We start from the raw sequence: 17005 nt of genomic DNA, 5'->3' as shown, positions 1-17005 counted from the left end.
TTTTGTTTAATATATGTGTGAATATATGTGAATGCTATGCTTTTTTGTGCATGCTTATGAATGAACAACGAAGGCCAGGAATGGCGAAGACTAAGAAAGGTGAAGGCTGGGAACGGCAAGAGCCAAGAATGGAAAAGGCCAAGTATGGCAAGGGAAGGGATTGGCGTTAAGCACGCTGAGTGCAGGCCACCAGAGCAAGACCCTCCAAGGGTGCTATGTCTACCCGCTCGGTGAATACCGCAAACTGAGGGTCTGGGAAAGCACCTAGGTTGGCGTAGGTCGCTATGTGTTTAGTCTATTGACTGTTTTGCTGTATATTTTTGGATTGATATGTGATTTTTTATACGTTGAGTTTTCTTGCTGGGCTTCAGCTCACGGGTGCTCTATGATGCAGGTAAAGGCAAGGGAAAGGTCAACCAACCATGAGTTCGAGAGCGTGGAGCAGCGTGTACATGTTCGACCTACCTGGCTACCACGACCAGGGTTATTTTGAGGAATATGTTGTAATGATTTGCTTTATTGCTTAGGTCGAGTGTATCTAAATTTTGCATTGTAATACATTTTCAAAACAATATTTTGGGATCCCAAATGTATAACTTTTATGATTTTAATGAATGTCAAAATCTTTTATAACTAATGTTGTAAAATGAGTCTTAATTTCAATTTAAATACACTTTTCAACATAAAACCTCGATTAGCGGGCTAATGGTACATTTATAAATCACATGGTAATGGTTCTAAGGTAGTAGGGCGTCACAAAGTTAACAACAACAATGTACCAGCCAACAACAATAATACTCCTTTGAATGCACCAGCAAACCTGACCTTGAGAGACTATTTTAGGTTGGTTGTGAATGATAATTATTTGGGCATTCAAAGGCAACAAGTGAATGTCAACAATTTTGATCTTCAACCATCCTTAGTTAACATGGTGCAGGAAAATCAATATTCTGGCCTAGCTGATGAAGACCCCAATATTCACTTGGCAACTTTCTTAGAGATTTTATATGATTGAAGCTATTTTCATTTTCATTGAGAGATAGATCTCGAGCAAGGTTTCAATCTATACCTCTAAAAATTGTGACTACTTGGGAGGATATGGCACAAAAATTCCTCACCAAATTTTTCATGCCTTCTAAAACATCACAACTAAAGGCTTAGAATACTCAATTTAGGCAGATAAAGTCCGAGAAATTGTATGAGGCATGGGATAGATTTAAGGAGATGTTCAGATTATGTCTTCAACATGGCATAGAGGATTGTTTTCATATTCAACTGTTCTACAATGGGCTTAATGATCCAACAAGATCACATATAGATGCCACATCTGGCGAAACTATTCTATCAAAGACACTGGCGGAAGCATTAATCTTTTTTGAGGATTTTGCCATGAATAGATGTCAATGGCAGAGTGAGAGATCGACGGTTAAGAAGGAAGCTAGGGTATTTGAAGTAGATCAAATAACGTCATTGATAGTGCAGATATCTTCTTTGAGAAAAAGGCCCCAACTATTGATAATAGCTTTGAGAAAAAGAATATTACTAGTAATGGGCTTGTTTTAAAGAACCTACCAGCTCATCTTTGGTATGCATTTTGGAAGATGGATCTACAAAACCCATAATAATTTTGCATATGTTGACAACATGCTGGTCAAGTTGAATGAAGTTGAGGGGCATGTATGAGATCTAGGATAGTGCTTTTCCATAATTAGAAAGTATAACATGGAGATAAACCCTTCAAAGTACTCGTTTGGAGTAAGTTCTGAAAAGCTTCTCGAATTTATTGTTAACTAACGCGAAATGGAGGCTAATCGTGAGAAGATGAAGGCACTGCTAGAAATGAAGTTACCGGCTAGAACTAATCACGTGCAAAGTCTAACCGGGCGGATTGCTGCTCTAGTAGATTTATTTCCAAATCTACTGACAAATGTGTCACGTCTTTTAACTTACTTTTAGGGAGCAAGAAATTTGAATGGGTGGAGGAGTGTGAAAAAGTTTTTCAAGTAATAAAGAAACACTTTACCCAACTCCCCATTGCACACAAAACTAATAGACGGGGAGGATCTCTTCATCTACCTAGCAGTTATAGAACATGCAACATCCGGTCTCCTACATCAGTGAACGGTTGATATTAGTAGAGTTAAGGTATCCACGGATCGAGAATTTGGCATACTGTCTTTTGCTTGCTACTCAAAAATTGCGCCCATACTTTTAAGTTCATCCCATTAAAGTAATTACTGAGCAGCTTGTAGCGTCCCAGAATTTTACTTAGCTAGATAGTAGTAGTAGTAGTAGTAGTAGTAGCAGTAGTAGCTTTAGAATTTTAGTTTTCGTTGATATTGGTCAAAGCCGGGATTTAGTTGGAAACTCGTAGAAAAAGTTATGAATTTTATAAGTTTAACATATTGTTTAGAAATATTAATTTTAGCATAAGGGTTGATTAATATAGCTAGTCCTAAGATTATTGTTCATTATAACCTAAGGTTTAGATAGAATAATTAAGAACGTGACACTTGTCGCGTGTATGCTTATTAAGGAATTTAGGATTTTAGATGAATAAACTTATTAAAGGATAGATCTAGAAGGTCTAGAACCTTCCCTCATCTATTAGGATTACGTTTTACTCAATCAAAGTGGTTTAAACAAATTAGAGTTTGCTGAAAACGTGCAAAAACGTGTTTAAAAATATTAGCGTATGCCGATATATCGCAGCTACAGGGGTCGATATATCGCCTATGTTGATACGGAAAACACATCAACTTTGCAAGAACGAAACCACAGACCCCGAGGGCATAGGTAGGGGCAATATATCGCCTACCCTATGCGATATATCGGCTCTAGTAGTCATTTTTGAATTTTTGACTCGTTCCTGAACGTCTTTGATTGAGTTTTTGGCATCTGTTGAATATATAATTCAAATTTATTCAATTTTTAATCATTTATTTATTCATTTTAAAAGGAGTTAGTTTAACTCCTTGAACTATATAAATAGGACTCTTCACTCAGTCATTCTATTCATCATTCAAGCGCAGTTCAGAGCCTCCAAGCTGCTATGTTCATTCTAGCGAGAAACATTAGGGTTTTGGGGTTAAATCTTTCAAATCTAATGTTTTTCTAAACACTTGGGAAGTAAGTTTTTGTGTGATTTCAGTGTTCGAGGTATAGATCGAGGTTTTAAGCTATCTAAGGTATTCATTATCTTCAAGTTTAGTCCATTTCCATTAGTCTTATTCTTTTCATTTATTTGAAATCCTAACTTGTGATAGTGACTTTTGGTTAGGTGTTCAATTTCTTTGAAACATAAACTTTTCGATAAGTTTCTATCTTGATGGTTTAAATATTCTTTTCATCTTATTTTTCTTTAGGAAACTTATGGTTTCTTTATGTTTGGTTTTAGGAGTTTCAATCCCGCTCTTGTCCCCAATATTCTTGTTTTTGGTAAGGAAAATTAGGTAGTTTAGCTTATGATCTAGTTTATGTTCTGTATGACCTAACACTTTAGGTACAATAAAGGGGTAAGTGTGTCTGGACCTAAGGTGTCCAATGATGTATGATGGACTATGCCTGGTAGGCTCGGTTGCCAAAACTTTATAACGGACCTAAGTGATGTCCGGTGTATGACGGACTTATGTCCGGGGCTTTATTGCCACCCCTGTATAAACACTTTTCTTTTTATTATATCTGACTTGTTATTATGACCTATGACCTATGACCTATAGTTATGATTATGACTTATGACCTATGATTTATGATCTATGACTTATGATTTATGAGACTTAGATTATGATTTATGATATAATTTAGGTTATGATATGACCTAGGGTTTGTTGTTGTATGATTAGTATAAATATGTTTTGGTATGACTTTGGTGAAAATTATGATATGTTGATTAAATGATTATATGACTAACTCTTATTTGCATTATCCTTACTGGGCTTAAAAGCTCACTCCTTATGATGTTGTTGTGAAGAAAATTGATGATAGAAAGGTCAGTGGTGAGTGGGGACCTAAGAGCTTCGTGATGTATTCGTGGGTACCATATAGTCGAGGAAGTTCTAACGGGCCTATTTTTATTAAAGCATGTTATTTCAAAGTTTTATTTAGAGACAATTATTTAATTTTTTTAAAACCATGGATCCATGTAATTATTTTAAAGTTTTTATTCAATAAAAGAGAAATATTTATGAATTACGATCCAATGCTGTGTTCTCGGTAATCTATGAGAAATTAGGGAGTTACAGGTTTTATAAGAGCCAATGGCTATATTGGTCCTGAACGTTCCCACGAAATACACATGATAGCTACAAAGGACCTACTCATTACCAAGTAAGTGTACACATTGTTTCCAAAATATGTTTGTAATGACTTCTTGTGTTATTTTCATAAATTAGCTCGATGAAATCAAGTGTGGTTAGGAAGGTTAAAGCTATAAGAAGAATGCCAGACCCTGTGCATGATAATGGATCCGATGTGGAGGATTAGACGCATATAAGAACACATCGTTAAATTTTATTATATGATGTTTTAATATATTTTCACTAGTTTCTATTTTTTTTTTATAAAACGTGTTATTTGCTTTTGTTGTTATTCATTTTTTAGTAAGTGTAAAGAGTTTTGGATTCAATTGAAAGTGTAAAGTTTAATTTCCTCTCTTATGGGTTAGCCCATTTGTGAAGGCCCATTTTCCTTGCATTATTAGATTGGGTCAAATTTAAAACGAATAACAATTAATAAAGCAAGGGTTTAAATTCCTATCTTTTGGGTCCAAGTGAAAGTTAGGGGGCCTTAGTAGTGGGTACCATATATTGAACCTAGCCCTCCTCCATGGAAGATTCAAATGTTAAGGCTTATTTACCCAAGTTGGACTTAATTGTAATAGGGTAGTTTTTATAGATAGATGGACCTAATAGACAGTGGTACGATATGCTAAGTTGTAACCTCTACTTGTTTTGTTTGTCTTAGTTTTTCAACTTTTCTCTTTTGGGGATACATAAAAGACACATGGAGCAGAAACCAAGAAGATCTGAAAGACTAAATGGCCAAGGAAGAGGCTAAGGCAGAGGCCGAGGAAGGGGCAGGGGGCGAGGAAGAGGAGTACCTACCACCCCCATATATGAAGAAATTCCAGCAGCCCCGGGAGTGCTAGAAGTACCCAATGTAGTGGAAGAGCCGGCAGCTGCTCCTACTCGAATAAATTTGGAAAGAGAAAATGCCCATCTTAGGGCAGAGCTAAGGAGAAGGGAAGAAGAGTTCCAAATAAATTTAGGGCAACAACAAAAGGTGGAGCAGCAAGTTATTCCTCTAACACAATTACTACAGTTGGCAGAACCTCGCTACGAGGCAGTGTATGAACGCTTTAGAAAGTAGAAACTGCCAATAGAAGTAGAAGAATGGCTTCGATAGGTGGAGTCCATACTAGAGCGCATGCGCCTGGGAAATGAAGATTGAGTCTCTAGCGCTTCAAGCTTACTAAAGAAAGACGTCAGCATCTGGTGGGATATAGTGAAGCAGACTAGAGATGTGAACATTATGACATGGGATGAGTTTATCCAAGTGTTCAACAAGAAATATTACAGACCTGCGATTCTAGCCACAAGGGTGGATGAATTCATTAGAGGTAGCCTTGGAAGCTGAGCAGCCAGAAGAAAGGATCTGGAAAGAAGGCGTGGCCAGAAGGGATGCCAAAAGAAATAACAATGAACAGAATGACCACAAGAGAAAACATGACGGTGGTCAAAATCAGATTGCCGATAAGAAGAATAAGACTATATTAGAAAGTAATGGGAATAAGAAGCCTTATGTGGAATCCCTAGTGCCCTATCTGCAAGAGAAAGCATTCAGGAGAATGCCGATATAAAACAAAAGGTTGTTTCAATTGTGGAGAAGAAGGACACATTAAAAAGGATTGCCCAAAGTTGAAGGATCAAAAGTAAGATGACAAACTTGTGCCAGCCAGATTTTTTGCTCTTACTAGAGGTGAAGCAGAAACTAGTAATATGGTGGTAACAGGTTAGGTCACTGTCTCTGGTAAACTATGCAGTGTTTTATTCAATTCAAGAGCTATGCATTCTTTTGTCTCTATGAATACAATTGATAGTTTAGATAGACCATGCGAAATTTTTAGAGATAAGTTTGTCATGGAGTTACCCTCGGGGGAAAGAATGCTATCTAGTAGAGGGGTGTGTAGCATTGTAGTTAGAATCAAAGGAAGAGAATTACCAGTAGATTTGATCGAGTTAGACCTTAAGGATTATGATGTAATTTCAGGCATGGACTATTTTGCAAAATATGGGGCAACGATAGAATGTATAGGTAAGACAGTCCACTTTAAAGCAGAAGGCGGAAAGCAGTTCACCTTCAAAGGAGAAGCTTCCTGAACTCGCATACCAATAGTCTCAGCTCTCAAAGCTCAACGATTAATCAATAATGGTTGCTAGGTGTTTGCTAGCCAGTGTGGTTGACAAAACACGAGAGACACAGCTCAAACCATGGGATGTGCCTATTGTATGCAAACTTCCCGAAGTGTTTCCAAAAGATCTACCGGGATTGCCTCTGAATAGAGAAATCGAGTTTGAAATAGAATTGGCACCTGAGACAGCACCAATTTCAAAAGCTCCCTATAGAATGGCACCTACCGAGTTAAAGGAGTTAAAGAGCAATTGCAACAGCTATTAAACAAGAGTTTCATCAAACCAAGCTATTCGCCTTGGGGAGAACCAGTGCTTTTTGTCAAAAAGAAGGACAGGAGTATGAGGATGTGCATCGACTATCGAGAACACTTTTTGATCAACTACAAGAATCTATGGTATTTTCGAAGATAGATTTGCGGTCAGGGTATAATCAGCTAAAAGTATGAGAAGAAGATATCCCAACGGCTTTTCAGACTAGATATGGACACTACAGATTTCTAGTAATGTCTTTTGGATTAACAAACGCACCTGCCACGTTCATGGATCTTATGAACAGACTATTTAACGACTACCTGGATAAGTTCGTTGTGGTGTTTATAGATGACATATTGATGTACTCATAGACGAAAAATGAGCATGAAGAGCACCTGTGACTGACAATGGGACGACTCAAAGGTCATCAATTATACGCTAAGTTTAAGAAATGTGAATTCTGTCTTGAGAAGGTGGCATTTCTAGGACACATTGTGTCTAAAAATGGTGTGGAAGTAGATCCAGCCAAGATCAAAGTAGTGAAGGACTGGCCGAAACCCAAGAGTGCCACGAAGGTGAGAAGTTTTCTGGGATTGGTAGGATACTATTAGCAATTTGCTGAAGGGTTCTCCAAAATAGGTACACCCTTAACAAATTTGACACGGAAGCAATAGAAATTTGTATGGACGAAGAAGTGCAGAGAAAACTTCCAAATGTTAAAGGACAAGCTTATATCAACCCCAGTTTTATGCATCCCAAACGATAAGGGTAAGTTTGTAGTATATTGCAACGCGTCGAAGCAAGGACTTGGATGCGTTTTGATGCAAGATGAAAAAGTGGTCGCATATGCCTCGAGACAGCTAAAGGAGTACGAGCAGTGGTACCCGACCCATGACTTAGAATTGACAGCGGTGGTTTTGCTCTAAATATTTGGAGGCACTATCTCTACGGAGAAAAGTGCGAAATCTATACGGACCACAAAAGTCTAAAGTACTTCTTTACGCAAAACGAGCTCAATATGAGGCAACAGAGGTGGCTGAAGTTAGTACAGGATTATGATTGTGAGATCTTGTATCATTCAGGATAGGCTGATGTCGTGGCAGACACACTTAGTAGGCGGAGTTACGGAAGCTTATCAACACTTAAGGGGATAGCTCAACACTTACAAGTTGATATTAAGAAGTCCGAAATTGAGCTAATAACTGGACAACTAGCTGACCTCACAATCAAGTCAACATTAATTGAGGATATAAAGGAGAAATAACAAGAGGATGAGTTTCTTCTTAAGATGAAGGCGTCATTACAAAGCTAAGAGAATGTTGATTTCTCCTTGACAAAAGAAGGCATGATACGATATAGAAACCGAGTATGTGTGCCTGAAAATGGTGAATCAAGAGAAGGTATTATGAAGGAAGCGCACAATACTCCATATTAACTTCACCCGAGATCGACCAAGATGTACAACGAAGTCAAGACATTGTACTGGTGGTCAGGGATGAGAAAAGGCATAGCAGAATATGTAGCAAAATGCCTTACATGTCAACAAGTTAAGGCCGAACATCAAAGACTCGTTGGAACTTTGCAACCATTAGAGATTCCCGAATGGAAATGGGAAGATATAGCGATGGACTTCGTGACGGGATTACGAAGGACCACCAAGTTGCATGACTCTGTTTGGGTGATAGTAGGCAGACTCACAAAATCTGCTCACTTCTTGCCGGTAAGAAAAGTTTATAACGCTGAGTAGTACGCAGAGCTTTACGTGGCGGAGATAAAGAGATTACATGGAGTTCCAAAGATGATAGTCTCTGACAGAGGATTGGTTTTCACATCAAAGTTCTGGGAAGGTCTTCAGCGTGCAATGGCCACTAAGTTAAAACTAAGTACGACATTTCACCCTCAAATCGATGGTCAGTCAGAACGTACCATACAAATATTAGAAGATATGTTGATGGCATGTGCTTTAGATTTCTCAGGATCATGGAGCAAGTATCTTCCATTGATAGAATTCTCTTACAACAACAGTTATCAGACAATGATAGGCATTGTGCCTTATGAAATGCTATATGGACGGAAATTCCGATCGCCACTTCATTGGGATGTTGGTGAAAGATGATATTTAGGACACGAGGATGTAAGAGAAGAAACTGAGGCAGTTGAAAAGATAAGACAACGAATGATTGCTGCTCAAAGTCGACAGAAGAGCTATGTCGATGTTAAAAGACAAAATGTTGAGTTTTCAGTAGGCGATCAAGTCTTTCTCAAAGTTTCTCTGATGAAAGGGATTATGTGTTTCGTAAAGAAAGGAAAGTTAAGCCCGAGGTTTATAGGTCCTTTTGAGATATTGGACAAAGTACGACATGTAGCATATCGATTGGCTTTACCACCATCATTAGCTAAAATGTATAATGTTTTTCATGTATCGATGTGGAGAAAATATCATATCCATCCCATGTGCTCGATTACAAGACTCTGGAGATAAAACAAGATTTCAGTTATGAAGAACATCCAGTATGCATTCTAGAACGAGGAACTAAGGAGTTAAGGTCCAAAAGTGTCCCTATGGTTCAAATCTTGTGGAGCAATAACATTGAAAGAGTGCCCACATGGGAATTGGAGGAATATATAAGGGAGCGGTATCCCGAGATTTTTGGTAAGTAAATTTTGAGGACAAGAATTATAGCGTCCCATAATTTTACTTAGCTAGATAGTAGTAGTAGTAGTAGTAGTAGTAGTAGTAGTAGTAGTAGTAGTAGTAGTAGTGGTAGTAGTAGTAGTAGCTTTAGAATTTTAGTTTTCGTTGATATTGGTCAAAGCCGGGATTTAGTTGGAAACTCGTAGAAATAGTTATGAATTTTATAAGTTTAACATATTTTTTAGAAATATTAATTTTAACATAAGGGTTGATTAATATAGCTAGTCCTAAGATTATTGTTCATTATAACTTAAGGTTTAGATAGAATAATTAAGAACGTGACACTTGTCGCGTGTATGCTTATTAAGGAATTGAGGATTTTAGATGAATAAACTTATTAAAGGATAGATATAGAAGTTCTAGAACCTTCCCTCATCTGTTAGGATTACATTTTACTTAGTCAAAGTGGTTTAAACAAATTCAAGTGTGCTGAAAACGTGCAAAAACGTGTTTAAAAATATGAGCGTATGCTGATATATCACAGCTATAGGGGCCGATATATCGCCTATGTTGATACAAAAAGACACGTTCACTTTGTACGAACGAAACCACAGACCCTCAGGGCATAGGTAGGGGAAATATATCGCCTACCCTAGGTGATATATCGGCTCTAGTAGTCATTTTTGAATTTTCATTGAATTCCGAACTAAAAGCAACCCTCTACCACTTTGACTCGTTCCTGATTGTCTTTGACTGGGTTTTGGGCATCTGTTGGACAGATAATTCAAATTTATTCAATTTTTAATCATTTATTTATTCATTTTAAAAGGATTTAGTTTCACTTCTTGAACTCTACAAATAGGACCCTTCACTCAGCCATTCTATTCATCATTCAAGCGCAGTTCAGAGCCTCCAAGATGCTATGTTCATTCTAGAGAGAAACACTACGGTTTTGGGGTTAAATCTTTCAAATCTATTGTTTTTCTAAACACTTGGGAAGTAATTTTTTGTGTGATTTCAGTGTTCGAGGTATAGATCGAGGTTTTAAGCTATCTAAGGTATTCATTATCTTTAGGTTTAGTCTATTTCCATTAGTCTTATTATTTTCTTTCATTTGAAATCCTAACTCATTATAGTGACTTTTGGTTAGGTGTTCAATTTCTTTGAAACATAAACTTTTATGTAAGTTTCTATCTTGATGATTTAGATCTTCTTTTCATCTTATTTTTCTTTAGGAAACCTATGGTTTCTTTATGTTTGGTTTTAGGAGTTTCAATCCCGCTCTTGTCACCAATATTTCGGTTTTTGGTAAGGAAAATGAGGTAGTTTAACTTATGATCTAGTTTATAATGTGTATGACCTAACATTTCAGGTACAATAAAGGAGTAAGTGTGTCTGGACCTAAGGTGTCCAATGATGTATAACAGACTATGTCCGGTAGGCTCAGTTGCCAAAACTTTATGACGAACGTAAGTGATGTCCGATGTATGACAAACTTATGTCCGGGGCTTAAATTCCTCCCCTATATAAACACTTATCTTTTTATTATATCTTACATGTTATTATGACCTATGACCTATTGTTATGATTATGACTTATGACCTATGATTTATTATCTATGACTTATGATTTATGACTATGACATCGATTATGATTTATGGTATGATTTAGGTTATGATATGACCTAGGGTTTATGGTATGACTTTGGTGAAATTTAGTATATGTTGATTAAATGATTATATGACTAACTCTTGTTTGTATTTTCCTTAATGGGCTTTGAAGCTCACTCCTTATGATGTTGTTGTGAAGAAAATTGATGATAGAAAGGTCGGTGGCGAGTGGGGACCTAAGAGCTTTGTGATGTACGCGTAGGGACCATATAGTCAAGGAAGATCCAACAAGCCTATTTTTATTAAAGCCTGTTATTTTAATGTTTTATTTAAATTTTTCTCATTTTTATGATAAAGACAATTATTTTATTTTTGTAAAACCATGGATCCATGTAATTATTTTCAAGTTTTTATTCAATAAAAGAGCAATATTTATGAATTATGATCCAATGTTCTGTTCTCGGTAATCTATGAGAAATTAGGCCATTACACAGCTGTTACGTCATGTTTTCCAAAATCCTGAACCATATGGTTGGCTCCTTAAATGGGATGTAGATTTGGGCCAATTCGAAATCATGTACCATCCCAGGTCAGCCATTAAGGAGAAAGCTTTGGTAGACTTTATTGCTGAATGTATCAGAACTCCTATGAGTCCCAACCATCAGGAAAATTTTGATGCGTCTAGGAAAAAATAAAATATTCCTATTGGGCAAATTTTTGTAGATAGGTCCTCGAATGACCATCATTCAGGGGAAGCTCTTATACTAATATCGCCTGAACAACATAGGAACCATTTCGCATTAAGGTTTGGATTCAATGCCTCTAATTATGATGCAGAATATGAAGCTATACTTGGGGGGTTGCGATTGTCACGGGATGTTCATGCCTGGTCAATCGAAATAAACAATGACTCCCAACTTGTTGTTTAGCAAATTTTCGGGGAATATCAGGCTAGAGTTTTGTACATTGTCGCCTATTTGAATAAAGCCAAGGATCTGCTAGCACAATTCGAAACGTACTCCCTCAAAAAAGTACCATAAGAGCAAAATTCCAATGCAGATGCCTTAGCTAAACTGACTAGCGCAAAAGATGATGTCCTTTTAAACATAGTACCAATCGAATACTTTACTAATCCAAGTATGATTGAGCACGAAGCATTGCCCATTACAATCACTAACAATTGGATGCCACACATCATTGCATATCTCGAACAAGGCACTTTAATAGGCAACCAAAATGATGAAAATATGATGTTTAGACAAGCTGCCTTGAACATAATAATGAATGGATTGTTGTAAAAGAGTGGGTATTCTTTACCGCTATTAAGTGGGTAGCACCAGACTAGTCAAAACACTTGTTGGCTGAAGTGCATGTAGGATTTTGCGGAGACCACATTGGGGGCAATGTCTTTCTTAAAAGACATTGCGAGGATTCCATGGAGTATGTGAAAAGATGTCATAAACGTCAGAGGTTTTCTAAGGTACCCCGTGCACCACCTTGAAACATATGCAAATTCTAGGGCCTTTTGCATTATGGGGAATTGATCTGATTGGGAGGTTACCCAAAGGAAAGGGAGGAGTACAATTCGCAGTAGTTGTAGTGTATTATTTCACCAAGTGGACCGAAGCTGAACCACTAGCAACAATCACATCCAAGAAAGTGTTAGACTTTTTAGTAAAGAACATTATATGTCTTTATGGCCTACCATAGAAGATAGTGTCAGACAACGATACTCAGTTCGATAGTGACTTGTTTATAGATTTTCCCGCAAGACATAGCATAGGAAAAAGTTTCTCCTTGGTTGCTCACCCATAAGCAAATGGGCAAGTTGAAGCAGTAAAAAAAAACACTGAAGGACACTCTAAAGAAGCGCCTTGAATTGGCTTAAGGTTCCTAGGCAGAAGAATTACCAGAAGTCCTTTGGTCGTCAGAACTACTGCCCAGACAACGACTGGTCATACTCCTTTTTCCTTAGGTTATGAGTATGAAGACATGTTTCCGGTTAAGATTGACCCCCCATCCCATCGAAAGAGTACATATGAGTAGGAAGAGAACCACCCATTTCTAATAGAGTCTTTAAATTTTATCAATGAGAAACGAGAAAAGGGAAGTTTGAGAGTTGCTGCTAATCAAGAAAATGTGGCTTGCTACTTTAATTCAAGAGTAAAAGATCAGATGTTCCAAGTTGGTGATTTGGTCATCAGAAAGGTGTTCATTAATGACCCATCAACTAGAGTGATAGAACCAAACTCGGAAGGACCATACCAGATCAAGCAAGTTTTGCATCCCTGTACTTACAAACTATATCGACTGAATGTAGAGTTGATCAAGAACTACTAAAATGGCAAGCATCTGAGGAAAAATTATCAGTCAATAGCTCTTACAAAGTGGTAGCATAGTTTAAAGTATTCAACATGTTATTTAAGCATGTTAATGGGTTACGACTCATTTTTAGACAAGTTTTGTCATTTCTTATTACAACTAGTAATAAAAGAGATCATGTGCAACGTGGCCAATTCTTGATACAAATTTTGCATGTGTATACATTATTTTTATATTTGAACAATGTTAAACTGGTCAGTAAAGTTGAGAAGTGTTCAACTAGCTGGTATATTCTAGCAGAATTCCACTCGTTAGTCAAACTTGGCAGTGATCAACTGGTTGGTATATTTAAAATAGTATTCAATTGCTTAGATTATTTTCTATATATTTTATGTGTTTCACGAGTAATTCATTGCTTGAATATATTCGATCAAGTAGAACAGAACAAGGATCTTTCAACCCTCGATCACTTAGGGGGAACATGCGGTATATTGATACATAATTTAACACAGATAATAAGAGCATGAGTTAAAATATTTTTTTTTCGGCTGACTAGTAAATTTTTGAAGTCGAAAAGCCTATTAAGCTAACTTGTTTAACAAAGCTTGAGTATCTTTGAATTTTTCTGCCTATGAAAAATTTAAAGCTTGAAATTAATATTTGTGTGAATACAATTATTATTCTCATAAAATGTTAGAGCAATAAGAGTGTGAGGAAGTATACTTAGTATAACCTTGTGGAATGAATATAATTTCTAAGTTAAAAATAACCAAGTACTTATGTGAAAACATTATAAGGCATAATATAGAGTAACTTTACTATTTCCAAAAAATGTTTATAAAGTTTTCATTCTAGAAAGACTTAGAATATTTCATGTTAAAAAAGAAAAGTAAAGTTTTAATGCCAATAGCTCGGCCGTACGAGCAAATATAAGAGCTACCGAGCAACAAGTCTCTTTACAAAATTCTAAAACAGAAGGTTACATTACTGGTCAGGTGCATTAGTAGTTGGCTGGTCAACTCTGTCTTCAGCACCTAAAACATCTTCTGGTCAGAAATGATAGAGAAGGAGAAGAAGGCACAACACTAGTAGGAAGAGCAGCCTCCTCGGCGGCCTTAGCCTCGCACTTAGCGAGCTCCGCAATAGACTTTTCCTCGCACTTGGCGAGCTCCTCGGCCTTTGCCCCCTCAGAAAGAAAGTCAAGATTAAGAGCCTTGTTCAACTTTCATATCTGATAGAAGCAGTTGAAGCAGATTTCTTCATAACATTCCAGATAAACATCTTTGTCTTTTTTCCAACTCTTCAATTTCTTGATTCTTCTTCTCCAACTGATCGGTTAAAGTCTTGATGACTTGGGAATTTTTGCTATTCTCATCAACCAAGTGCTTCAAATATTTATCACGGTCGGCAACTATCTTCTGCGCCCGCTCAACTTTTTCTCAGAGATCTTTTTCATACTTGACCAAGCCTTCATTCTCTTCCAGAGTCTGCATCAGCTGATCATTCAACACCCTTACCAACTCCTTATAATCCACTACTCAACGTTGAGCATGACTGATTGTGATAAGTCCGTGAAAGTAAAAGATAAAAGAGGGTAGTTAGTATGAGGCCAATCAGTTGGAAAATACACATGGACATGGTAAAATAATTAAGGTCTCTGTTGGGGACAACTTCAACATTCTGTAGAGGAAGATTGTCAAAGGTACGAGTCATCCTCTAATAGTTAATTTTCTGGTTTAGAAGCTCCTTACCATACTCGCCAGCAAGTCAAAGAGATTCATATAGGCCCTTAATACCTGTTCTTGGCCGGATAGTTTTCTTTGGAGCAGGAGGCGGAACACCTTGAGGAGTTGAGTGAGCTAAGTTTCCATCCTCTTCGGATGATCTTGAATTGTTGGTCGGGACAATCTCAGTGAATTTTCTCAGAGAGCTTACATTGCTTCCCTCCCCAGCTTTCCCTTTCTGGGTAGAATGAGTGTTATATTGCTTGAACGTGTTTGAATCTGCAAAAAAGTAAAGCAAATTACCAATTAGAAAAATAGAGAAAAAGAAGAAAAACTTAAAAGTATAGAAAAAAAATTCTACTATGACCATAAGCCTCTATGAAATCGTCCTTATTACGATTAATTTTTTAGATTTAGCATAGAAATGATGAACAAGAAAAGAAGAAGATGAACTATAATTCTTACTTGTATGGGAATGGATTGAGAATTTTGTCAAGGAAATTATCATCATCTTCCGAGGAACAACTGACTTCCTTGAGGAGTTCAATGCTTTTTCCTTTTCAATGTCGAGTAAAAAGGATTAGATGATAGGACTCCTCAGGAAAGGGTTTCGTGATAATAATATCACCCGATCGGTGTCGTTGGGAAGACGGCTAAAGGGATAACTGGTCATTAATTACTTCTGTCTCTTGATTTGATTGGTCAATCATATTAACTTCGTCAGTTGTACTCCAAACACCGACCTCGTGGTCTTCTTTCAACAACCCCACAAACCTAAGGTTGTCTAAGTTAAGCAAATGTTCCACATCCGTTTTTTCCATTGCCATATTGGCAAGAATCTCTGCTCGGATATGCATTTCTTTTGTTGGGATAGATTGATAAAAATATCCTGCATGGGTGAAGGCTAAGTTATTAGCCTCAATTTCAGAAGTAGGGAAGTACTCTGTGTAATACTTCCCATGGTTTGTTTTAATGGTGATACCATGAAGGTACTTAACCCCCTTTTTCCTATGGAAATGTTGGAAAAATCATGTGTTCTTATGGCTAGGATTGGTTCTAATATCAAACAAATACTACACCTCATTAGGGTAGGTGGACTCCATTTCTGAAGATAGTAAAGTATGTACAGGGTAGACAAAGCTTGTGTCCCATTTGGAGCTATCTAGAATGGAGAGACGTTGAAATAATCATCCACCGATTGGAAAAAAGGATGCAAAGCGAGGATAGTCCAGCATGGATATGATATCTCGACCAGGCACAGTAAACTCCTTCGGGGTTGTTGGCTCTCTGGTTGGGACATGGACATATTAGATTCACTCCTTTAAGGTTGAAAGACTCAAAATACCTCTCGACAACCTTAGGAGTCAATCTGGAGGCCTTGGCCACATTCCAAGAAGGCACTTGGTCTTTTTGTTTCCTTGGTTTAAGCATAGCTGCATATTGTATCTCCGTTGTGAATGACAGAGCAGTCTTTTTTTTGGTCCCTTAAATTTTCGCACTGGGCGGGAATGTCTTGAAGAGGCTTGATTCTTATCCTTTTCTACTGGTTGTTTTGCCACGTAATGCTCATGCTTTATTATTTTTTGTATTGTCCATCGATCTATTTTAGGGTCTTGCTCCTGGGGCAGTCGAGTAGTCATTTTCACTCTCATTGTATGGTATTGATTATGTTGCGGAAGGAATTGATCTTCATGAAGGAAGTACAAGGCTAATAGGGGAAGAATTTTTTTAGACGGCAAAGACGGTCTTCGGGAGTACTTCTGCTAAAAGATTTTGATGAAGAATAATCACTATTTGGAGGAGTATCACTTGGCCCATGGTGCGAGGAGTCAAAGTCTGTTTTGGTGTTACCTCCCTGTAGTCCTAACGACTCATCTACTATAAATAGGGTAGAGGTGAGTAAGCAAACAAAGAGTTTGTGTTTAGTAAAGAAAAAATTTAATTTTTGCATAGGAAGTATGTATCTTTTCTTTAGTAAAGAAAAATTCTGCCAAGTGAAAAACTTTAGTTTTTCCCTAGCCGTGTGCATTTTTCTATAACAAGAAATTTTCG

The 17005-nt window shown here is 37.2% G+C and overlaps 1 pseudogene; it reads right to left on the bottom strand.

Annotated features, from left to right (window-relative positions):
- Positions 1–1153: 1153 nt before the first annotated feature.
- Positions 1154–1253, bottom strand: LOC133803015 (small nucleolar RNA R71; annotated as a pseudogene).
- Positions 1254–17005: the final 15752 nt, after the last annotated feature.

This window comes from Humulus lupulus, chromosome 9, assembly GCF_963169125.1.
Source record: "Humulus lupulus chromosome 9, drHumLupu1.1, whole genome shotgun sequence".
Lineage (NCBI taxonomy): Eukaryota > Viridiplantae > Streptophyta > Magnoliopsida > Rosales > Cannabaceae > Humulus > Humulus lupulus.
The sequence above is the reverse complement of the archived record's forward strand: the minus strand, read 5'-3'. Positions and strand labels throughout refer to the sequence as shown.